Source organism: Ascaphus truei, chromosome 8, assembly GCF_040206685.1.
Source record: "Ascaphus truei isolate aAscTru1 chromosome 8, aAscTru1.hap1, whole genome shotgun sequence".
Lineage (NCBI taxonomy): Eukaryota > Metazoa > Chordata > Amphibia > Anura > Ascaphidae > Ascaphus > Ascaphus truei.
In genome coordinates this window covers 29,837,126-29,846,515 of record NC_134490.1, presented here as the reverse complement: position 1 = coordinate 29,846,515, position 9,390 = coordinate 29,837,126, and positions in this window count along the sequence as shown.

Sequence of the window (9,390 nt, the reverse complement as noted above, 5' to 3'; positions counted from 1 at the left end):
TGGGACGCCCTTACGATGTTCCTTCTGTTCATATTACTGGGGATCGACCATTGCCACGTAATCGTTACGCCAACCGGTCACGTGGTCGCAATCACGGAAGCCCGCGGGTCTTTTGTAATGTTGATAGATGGGACTGGTCCTGTAACCCCTATGCTGCATTGCTGGCCCCTCTGGCAGAGAAGAGGTTAATGCAAAGGTCACACTGACTACTGAAAATCATAACAAGCTTGCCAATTAAACAGAGGCTTTATTAAGGCTGAGAAATGTCAGGTTAATGGCAGTAAAGAGAAAAAGATACATAGATAAGTGACAGTTAAAATTCATCTCCCATCAACATCCTTAATTAAATGGCCCAGTTTTCTAAGTAGCAGAGTGAGTGTTCTTGAATAAATATTGAAATTGGTGTTGGACACGTAAAATAAAACAACCATTAACATCAACACTGTCCTACTTTCCAGGAGATGAGGACAACCTTGTTTAATAGTAGTGAGCAGTGACACAGGTGGTGAACAAACAGATGCAGAATTAAATCCTCCCTCTCCCTCCTTTCTCGTGCCCTCTCTCTGCCCTCCTCACACTGTTCTGCTCTGGTACCTAACCCTCCTCTCTCTCCCTCCCCATCTTTCCTTCCTTGTGCTGCCTCTCCCTCTGTGTTGCTCTTGTTCCCAGCCCCACACCTCACCCTTCTTTCTCTTGTCTTCTCTTCCTCTCTCTCTCTATATCACTCTTTCTCTCTAACTCCTAATTTTCTCTCTTCTTTCCAACGCTCTCTCACTCCTCCCCAACCCTCTTCTCTCTTTCTCACTCTCTCCTCCCTAGCCTTCTTCTCTCTCTCTCTCTTTTTGTCCCAAGCACCCTCTCTGCCTCTCGCCTCTCTGCCTCTCTCTCTCCCTTTTAGCCCCAAGCACTCTCTTTCTTTCTCTCCCTCTCTTGCTCCCAAGCCCTCCTCCGCTCTACCTCTTCCTTGCACTAATTCTCTCTCATTGGCAATGCCATGGGCTGCATAGCATTCCTGGGGCCGCACCTATGAACCGTCCCTCCGTGTTGTACTTACTGGCACGGTTTGCATGGGATTGGCTACGGGCAACAGCGATGGCTACTTGGCATTTTCTAGATAAGGCACTTTCATGTCCAGTGGCCTTAGTGCCTCTGAAATCTTTGTGGTACTGTCCCAATTTCTAGAAATGGACATCTTATAATGGGGCGAAGCCCTTTGGGCATCATTTTATGAAGGATTATACAATATTCCTACTTGGATTTTTGGATCCAATCCCTTATTCGTTAATAAGGGTGTTCTGAAAACAAAAAGCCGTGTCACTCTCTACCCCTTAGGGCACTGGTGGGCAACTCCAGTCCTCAAGGGCCACCAACAGGCCAGGTTTTCAGGATATCCCTGCTTCAGCACAGGTGGCTCAATCAGTGGCTCAGTCAAAGACTGAGCCACTGATTGAACCACCTGTGCTGAAGCAAGGATTGATTGAGCCACCTGTGCTGAAGCAGGGATATCCTGAAAACCTGGGCTGTTGATGGCCCTTGAAGACTGGAGTTGCCCACCCGTGCTCTAGTGTCACCTCTCTTTGACCACTGCTCATTTTATCATTGTTACCATTGCTGACCACAATTTGCTGACTTTTTGACACTTGTGGTTAACAGATTATCTCCAGCAGGTTTTTTTATTTTTCATAGTGAACGTGTGGTATCACAGTTAGTTAAGGTGTTAATATTCCATACACAAGTTTGTTGGTGTGACCTAAACTATGAAGTATTGTGCCACAGTTCCGCCCCAGAGGTGGCTGAAATATAATAAAGCATTCTGAGACGATATTGGTGTTTTAAATAGTAATGCACCCTTTTGATTGTAATCATTATGTTAAAGGTGCAATCCCACATAGCCGGGTAAAATAAAAACCTTTTGTAAACAATTGAATAATCTAATTGTCTTCCTTGAACTAATCTAACTGTGCTAAAAGCAAATATTTCTTCTTTGGTTTCTCTGAAAATGATTTACAAATTGCATTTCTTAGGGTCCTGTGAATGGGGTAGTGTTTGTCCATCATGTTTTTTCTTGACTCTTATCCCACCCTGTCCTTACCCGAGAACCAATTCCCCCTAAGGCCGCGCCTGTAGTGCTGTCGATGGCGACGGTGACACGATGGGTGACGTCACCCGTCGCAAGTTATATTTCGCCGGGCGGCGGCGTCGCGGGTTTCTGGCCATTTGACTGGTTCAAGGGCCGTCACACGAGGCTTTGTCGCCGTCGCACTTAGAGCACACGCGCCGGCGGCAATGTGTTTGTTTTCGGGCGACATCGCATCGCCGGCACTATAAGTGCGGCCTAAGGGGAGGGAGAGAGGGGGATTTTGCCAGTGCAAACCATTGTTGAACACAGTGACATCAGGCAAAATGCAACAGCCAGAGGAAATCCAACCGTCTCCCAAGTCTCAGTTTACAAAGTAACTATAAACATGATTTGCAATACTAATAGGTGTCACACCGGGGGGCAAAGCCCTCCTCTTACCCCCAGCCATTCTCAACCTTCCACACTCCTCCCGCTCCTGGCACTTGTCAGCATCCTCCGAACTACTCTCCTTCCAGCTGTCGTCACCTGGCCCGTACCTCGGGCGGCACCACGAGAGGCCCATCCAGCCTCTCCCCCTCCGATTCTTCTTCAGACAGGTGCACAGGAGGCTTCCGCAGCCATCCAGACTGGTGCACTGTCTGCCGAGCTTGCCCACTGCCTGCACCTTCTACAGACGGCTGCCACCATGGCTGGGCCCTGATGCAGCACCGTGACTCGCACCTTGGGCTGCCACACATGGCTGCGGCCCACTGTATCCTCTGACACCACTGTTCCCCCAGCAGCCCAGATCGTTGGCCTTGAAGGCCCCCCCCCCTGCCTGGTGGTTCCACACTTTGGCCTGGAGCTGATCAAACAGCCCTCTGCCTTCCCCTGCCGCCTGTACCCACCTGTACAGGTGGCTGCTACACGTGGCTGGGCCCCGCTGCCTCTTCCGCTGCCACAGGTGAACCGACAGTGAGGCGACATCCCCTTTGAAGTCAGCTCCTCCGGCACTGGACCCATCAGCCCGGATAGTTGGCGCTGAAGCCATCCCTCTTGTTGGTTCTGTGCTTCACCCTGGGCTTTACTAACTTTGGAAGCCATCGCAATGATTTTAGAGGCCATTGTAAGCAGCAGGAGCCGCAGAGTTCTCTGTGGCACTGAGCCATAATCCTCAGGATAAGCATCAACTCCACGTATCTACTACAGGTAACCTGGGAAGCAACTCAGAGACTCCCTATAACGCTCAAGTAGGACCCACCACCCCAGCGAGGGCTCAAGTGGGCTACCCTCCCGCCCCAGTTGGGGCAACTTAGTAGGGGGGAAGGGAAAAAGCTGGGGAGGTATGCAGGGGCCCAGGACCTCTACTTACTGCTGGACGTGGATGCCTCCCTGCACCAACCAGCAACTCACGGACTCCCCCCTTTCCTCTAAGGGACAACTCACAGAGACCCCCCTTTTATCTCCCCAGTGGGGGGCTCAAGTGGGGCCCCACACCCCAGTGGGAGCTCAAGTGGGGCCACCCGCTTAATAGGGGGTAAGGAAGAATGGGATCTGTAGCTGCGGAGAAAAGCAGGAACCAAGGCCCTTCACTTACTCCCGGATGCACACTGTACCTCCCCTGCTGCCACCGCCGGCCGTGTGCTCTGTGGACACACTGCTGCCACGTGGGACTCCCCCTGACTTCCCCATCGTGTGGGAGTCCCTCCGCCAGTCTGACCCATCAGCCCCTACGGGCACCTGAGCCACAGAAGCTGCTGCGGCCAGCCACGTGGGAGCCCCAGCCCAGAGCTGACATGGAGCTCGAGACTGCTGTAATTGCTGGCAGGGCCCAGACAGACCACACGCCTTGCCAGCCGAACTACATAACCTCCGTCGCTGCCCCCTCCCATCCCCTGACCGCGTCACCCCCATCACCCGAGGGCGGGGAGCCAACGCGGAGGTGAGAGGGGAGCCTGGCCCTCCCAGTCATGGTTGCCCTTTACTTAGGGCTCAAGGCAGCTTTACAGATGAGCACTGTCCATGTGTGGTGCTCATTGTATAATCGCTGTGGAAGTTGACAGTAAACTTAAATTGTGGCTTCAAATGAACGGAACTTGACAAGAACAAATGGCTTCCCAGGGGTCTATGTACCCATAATCCCACGGGGTGCTTGTTACCTAGTTACCAACAGAGCGGTGACAAATACAGAACACAGTTTAAGTAACAATGTGAGCAGTGTTTATTCTTAACAGCGGATGTGACAATCTCATGCGTTGCTGGCCCCCTCTGGTAGTGAAAGGGTTAAATTATCCCTCCCTCGGGCTGCCACAAGGCAGCATCTGACACTGACATGTCTCACGGATTAGGGCTCAGATTTTCCGCATCTCACACAGTTCAGTGGAGGCTCACTAAGAAACATCAGCCTGTATCCATTAAAGGGGCAATCCCTCCTAGCATCAAAACGAATTAAATACACTGACATGTTTAAGGGGTCTTGCCTGGGTGACTGATATTTTTTTTTTTTTTACCCAAATCTGACACATCTAAGCATTTTTTATTTCGTTTTCAAAGTGGGACTTGGGAGGGAGTTTGATTTCCTCTGGCTGCTTCCTTGTGTGTAATATCACTGTGTGATCAGCAAATGCTTATACAGCCAGTCCCCCTCCTAACCTCTCCTTATCTTTATTGGCTCTCTGATAAGGACAGGTTGGGATACGGCCCATTCAGAGGCCCCTGAAGAAATTTAACTAGCTGACCATGTGGGATTGTGCCTTTAAAGTGTCATTTGTTTTGGTAGAAATATATATATATCTTCATCCCGGGAGCCTGAACTCTGCTGACAGTAGTGAGACGCTTCTCATAACACATTCTATTTCTTCTGCACTCAAAATCACGTCTCCAGTTCGGAAAGCTAGTTAGAAAGGTGCTTCTGATTTGCCACTCCAGTGATATGTTGTTGAGTGGCACTGCAGCAGTAAAATCATTTGTGAGGAGAAATACCCATACATGTGCTAATTAGATTAATTATTATTCAGCGTACGCTTGCTCAATGCAAATCCACCTCATGCATAAACATGCCGGACACAGCCAGACCTGACCCAGTATTTGGATGTATACCCGTTCAACTTTTCTCTTGTGTTAGGGGATGAGAGCTCCGTTCCTGCAAATAATCTGCTGACTTCATCAATACATCACCTATTTTCAAATTGGTTAAAAGCCAGCTACACCCTAAAACATTTGAAATACTCTTCTTGTTCTTTAAAAAAAAAAACACATTCTTTTTTTAATAAATTTTGAACGTTTTATACGTCATGAACGTTCAAAAAAAAGTCAAACAGGAAATTGTCATGTTGCCTCTCTGGTGATGTCACTTATGGTACAGGAAGCACCAGATGTCATAAATATCAATGTAGTGTCACAGAATGTCCAGCTCTCCATATATAACAGGAAGACGCGGTACAATGTAACGGAATGACCGAGCAGCAGAGATACTGCTAACGCTGGGGATACCTCCCTGCTACAGAAACTCCGTCTGGCATAAGAACTTTATATCAAAATCCCGCTCTCTTCTCCTGCTGTCACCTAATGGTCCCTGTCCCAGGCAGAGACATAAATAACATCACAGGAGGGGACAGCAGAGAGACACAGAACCCTGAACATGGCGGCACACAGAGAGAAACCCTGAAGTCCAATACTTGGGATAACATAGTTGGATTATTGCATTGATTTTCAGTCCTTTCTTGATTTATTAACTATACATTATGGGAAAACATTCAGATTTTTTTCCCCTGGGAACACAGACTGCCTTTAATAGTCCGGTGGCGGTGGGCTTTGAACGCACTGCATTATTCTGCATAGATTAGGGTGAATTCGTCAGCATGCAAAGAAAAGGCCGTGAGTCACAACCGCGGCTTCCCACTGCTAGGAAAAACTTCTAGGAAAGAAGAATTTAACCCTGTAGAACCTTTTCTTTTTTATTTATGCCTCTTCAGGGCGTCACTTAAAATGGACAGTCCCACGTAAACAACTTAAATAGGTGTATTCCAGGTTCCTTAGAAACATTCAACCCCCCTTACTGTAACAGTTTGACTTATTTGCTTCCTCTGTAAAAATGAACACATTTCTATTGCCTTCAGGCCTGTATTATTCGAACCTTAATTATTGTTCTTCTCCCTTTGCTCCCTGTATAATGATGGCAGCATAATTCGTTTAGACAAGTCACCAGGGGAAACAGAGAGTGGATCCACAATTTACTTGTGGGTACAAGAGTTTACAAAGCGCTTAGGTAAAGATAGTAAAATAAAACTAGTGGTAACTATGGTAACATTACACGTTAAAAAACACACTTAATACACGTTATACATCTTAATATACTTAATACTAGCTGAGAGCCCCGGCGTTGCCCGGGATGTTTGTGGTGTGGGTGTGGCATTTGGGTGGGGAGTGGTCCACGCGGCCCATGTGCGGTGGTAGTGCTGCTGTGGCTGTACTGATGGTGATTGTATTGGTGTGCTGATTTGGGAGGGTTTGGTGCTGATGTGGGGGTGCGGATGTGGGTGTGCCGATGGGGGAGGTGCAAAGGTGGCGATGTGTGGGTGCTGATGGTGTTGATGGGGGCTGGGAATGGTGGGGAGCCGAGAATGCCAGTGTGCTGGGGGGGCATGGGATACCGGTGTGCTGATGTGGTGGTGCTGGGGTGTGTGTGTGTATACACGTGTGTGTGTATGTGTATACACGTGTGTGTGTGTATACACGTGTGTGTGTATACACGTGTGTGTGTGTATACACGTGTGTGTGTGTGTATACACGTGTGTGTGTGTATACACGTGTGTGTGTGTATACACGTGTGTGTGTATACACATGTGTGTGTGTGTATACACGTGTGTGTATACACGTGTGTGTATACATTGTGTGTATGTATATATTGTGTGTGTGTATACGTGTGTGTGTATACACATGTGTGTATACACGTGTATACATGTTTGTGTGTGTGTATACATGTTTGTGTGTATACATTGTATGTGTGTGTGTGTATAAGTGTGTGTGTGTGTGTGTGTGTACACATGTTTGTGTGTGTATACACATGTGTGTGTGTATACGTGTGTGTGTGTGTATACATGTGTGTGTGTATACATGTGTGTGTATACACATGTGTGTGTATACACATGTGTGTATACACATGTGTGTGTATACACGTGTGTGTGTACACATGTGTGTGTGTACACATGTGTGTGTGTGTACACATGTGTGTGTGTGTGTACACATGTGTGTGTGTGTACACATGTGTGTGTGTGTGTACACATGTGTGTGTGTGTGTACACATGTGTGTGTGTGTGTGTACACATGGGTGTGTGTGTACACATGGGTGTGTGTGTACACATGTGTGTGTGTGTGTGTACACATGTGTGTGTGTACACATGTGTGTGTGTGTGTACATGTGTGTGTGTGTGTGTGTACACGTGTGTGTGTGTACACATGTGTGTGTGTATACACATGTGTGTGTGTATACACATGTGTGTGTATACACGTGTGTGTATACACGTGTGTGTATACACGTGTGTGTGTGTGTATACATGTGTGTGTGTGTGTATACATGTGTGTGTGTATACATGTGTGTGTGTGTATACATGTGTGTGTATACATGTGTGTGTGTGTGTATACATTATGTGTATGTATACCTGTGTGTATACGTGTGTGAGTGTATACGTGTGTGTGTGTATGTGTACATGTGTGTGTGTGTATGTCTCCACGTATGTGTTTGTATGTCTCCATGTGTGTGTGTGTATGTCTCCATGTGTGTGTGTACGTGTACATGTGTGTGAGTATACGTGTACATGTGTGTGTGTGTACGTGTCTACGTGTACATGTGTGTGTGTGTGTGTGTGTGTGTACGTGTGTGTGTGTGTGTACGTGTCTACGTGTACATGTGTGTGTGCGTGTCTACGTGTACATGTGTGTGTGTCTACGTGTACGTGCGTGTGTGTCTACGTGCGTGTGTGTGTACGTGTGTGTGTGTGTGTCTGTGTCCCTGTGTGTCCTTTGGCCCGTGACTCCGCCTCAGGGAAGGGGGGGGGTGGGGGGGGAGGGAGGTGGTGGGAAGGAGGGGGGTGGGGGGGAAGGGGAGGTGGGGGGGAGGTGGTGGGAAGGGGGGGGGTGGGGGGGAAGTGGTGGGAAAGGGGGGGGGGGTGCGGGGGAGGTGGTGGGAAGGGGGGGGGGTGCGGGGGAGGTGGTGGGAAGGGGGGGGAGGTGGTGGGAAGGGGGGGGTGGGGGGAGGTGGTGGGAAGGGGGGGGAGGTGGTGGGGAGTTGGGAAGGGGGGTGGGGGAGGTGGGAAGGGGGGTGGAGGTGGTGAGAGGTTGTAAGGGGGGAGTGAAGGGAAGGTGAAGGTGGGGGTGGAGGGGAGGTGAAGGGGAGGTGAAGGGGGGGGGTGGAGGGGAGGTGAAGGGGGGGGTGGAGGGGAGGTGAAGGGGGGGTGGAGGGGAGGTGGAGGGGAGGTGAAGGGGGGGTGGAGGGGAGGTGAAGGGGGGTGGAGGGGAGGTGAAGGGGGGGTGGAGGGGAGGTGAAGGGGGGGGTGGAGGGGAGGTGAAGGGGGGGGTGGAGGGGAGGTGAAGGGGAGGTGAAGGGGGGGGTGGAGGGGAGGTGAAGGGGGGGGTGGAGGGGAGGTGAAGGGGAGGTGGGGGGGGGGGGTGAAGGGGAGGTGAAGGGGGGTGAAGGGGAGGTGGGGGGGGGTGAAGGGGAGGTCGGGGGGGGTGAAGGGGAGGTGAAGGGGAGGTGGGGGGGGTGAAGGGGAGGTCGGGGGGGGTGAAGGGGAGGTGGGGGGGGTGAAGGGGAGGTGGGGGGGGTGAAGGGGAGGTGGGGGGGGTGAAGGGGAGGTCGGGGGGGGTGAAGGGGAGGTGGGGGGGTGAAGGGGAGGTGGGGGGGGGTGAAGGGGAGGTGGGGGGGGGTGAAGGGGAGGTGGGGGGGGGGGTGAAGGGGAGGTGGGGGGGGGGTGAAGGGGAGGTGAAGGGGGGGTGGAGGGGAGGTGAAGGGGGGGTGGAGGGGAGGTGAAGGGGGGGTGGAGGGGAGGTGAAGGGGGGGTGGAGGGAGGTGGAAGGGAAGTGGAGTGAGGGGAGGTGAGGGGTGGGTGAGGGGAGGTGAGATGAAGGGGGGTGAGGGGAGGTGAAGGGGGGTGAGGGGAGGTGAAGGGGGGTGTGGGGAGGTGAAGGCCGCTCCCTCACCCGTCCGGCCGCTCACTCACCCGTTCGGCAGCTCCCTCACCCGTCCGGCCGCTCCCACGTGGATCTGAGGCGGGAGGCAGCTTGTTGTGGCCGGTCCCCCGCTGTGTCCCGGGCGCTCGCTCGCTCCGCTGACT